Here is a 1,597-nt window from a genome sequence, read left to right as displayed (position 1 = left end):
AGACTGATCAGTCTGTGATTCAGTCAAAACGTTTTGTAACTTTGTAAACGTTGGTTCCTATCAGCATCTTCAGCTGATTCTGTAAATCATTTTATAATTAATATAAATCAGATTTTGAACTTCCGGTTGGACTGCAAGATGGAGTAGACGCTTTTTCTGAAGCTCCCACCTCTAACATTACTACTTTACTAATTTTCACTTTGTGTTTGTTAAGCTATTTTTAACAATATTGCTGCATTGGAACGGCGTCCAGTAAGTCAGACGATGACCAGGAGAACAAGAAAAGACGAGGAGAACATCACGGCTGTGCTAACGGCTACGCTCGCTGACCACAGAAAATCTCTCTCGTCTTCGGGGAAGATACGTTGAAAAAGGCTCCAGAGCTGGATCGAGCACACCGGGTACTAACGGCAAAACCGGGGCCAGGTGGTGTTGAGAAAATAAATTTAAAATAAGCTAGTTTTAAAACTTAACATGTCTTGATTCAAATGGCCTAAATTGTGGTTTTAAATCAGTAACTTATTCTGGCCTATTGACCTTTATTTTACTTGTAGTTACAGCAGATGGTTTGCTAGGATCGTTTAAACTGCCTTTTGTCTGTGAGAAAACAATACAGTGGAAGTTCTGGCTTTTCACACTCATCTGTGAGAGGCCGTAAACACGGCAGGGGTTTTAGGCTTCAGAGACAGGGTCAGAGATAGCTCCTGGTTGGAGGAGCAAAGGTACGCCTTATTTGAATAAATTAAATACAAGAGGATAAAACTTTCTACACAGAACTAACACATTAGATTTTGCGCTTGCAACTTCTCCAAAGACGTCTTTGCCTTTTCTTTTTATCTTTTTGTCTCAGGTAAATGAATGTATGTCTCCGTTGTTCTGCAGTTTTGTTGTTGATTCATAAATTGTTTCTGGATTAAACTCTGTAATTCTGTGACGTCAACACGCATTGTTGTTCTCCTTGTGGCTACACGTGGCCTGCCGAGAGGACCTGGGATCCAGAGGAAGAAAGAGAGCCAACTGTTTTCTAAAGTTAACTATTTAGATATTATTTCTTCCTTAACAGTGGGAAGCCCAGAGCCGTAATCGTGTGTTTCCACAACTATCAGATCAGAGAGCTCGTTACACGCAAAGCCAGAGAGTTACGAGGTAAACTGAAGTACAAGGGTTCTCCGTTTCACATTTTTGAAGATTACTGTCCGGAGGTTTTACAGCAGCGCTCTGCCTACCGCGGGATCTTGAAAGAACTATATGATCGGGGACTCAAGCCTGCATTGAGCTATCCGGCCAAACTATTCATCATGACTGAGAATGGAAGTCGAAGGTTCCTGGCTTCTCCTGATGACACCAAACGCTATATCGACTCTCTTCATCCGCCCAGCCCTAGCCCTCCAGTGGAGTAATTATTAGTTGGATCCAAGCGGTTTATTTGTGGCATTAATCGGGCCACCTGCAGAATTCAGACTGTTCTTTATAGCTTGTTTAATGCGAAGCCTTCTCAAGGATTTCTTTACTTTCTGTACAATTAAAACTAGCCTGGAACTTGATTATTTTCTTACAGACTGGACTAGATGACCATGATAATATTCTACTACTCATT

At 41.3% G+C, this 1,597-nt stretch overlaps 1 protein-coding gene across 1 annotated transcript in view; it reads left to right on the top strand.

Annotated features, from left to right (window-relative positions):
* Positions 1 to 1,597, top strand: part of LOC103154129 (ribonuclease inhibitor-like) — a 30,759-nt gene that overhangs the window by 28,252 nt on the left and 910 nt on the right. The gene's annotated exons all lie outside the window — the stretch shown is intronic.

Source organism: Poecilia formosa, unplaced genomic scaffold, assembly GCF_000485575.1.
Source record: "Poecilia formosa unplaced genomic scaffold, Poecilia_formosa-5.1.2 Scaffold374, whole genome shotgun sequence".
NCBI classification, from domain to species: Eukaryota; Metazoa; Chordata; class Actinopteri; order Cyprinodontiformes; family Poeciliidae; genus Poecilia; species Poecilia formosa.
The sequence above is the reverse complement of the archived record's forward strand: the minus strand, read 5'-3'. Positions and strand labels throughout refer to the sequence as shown.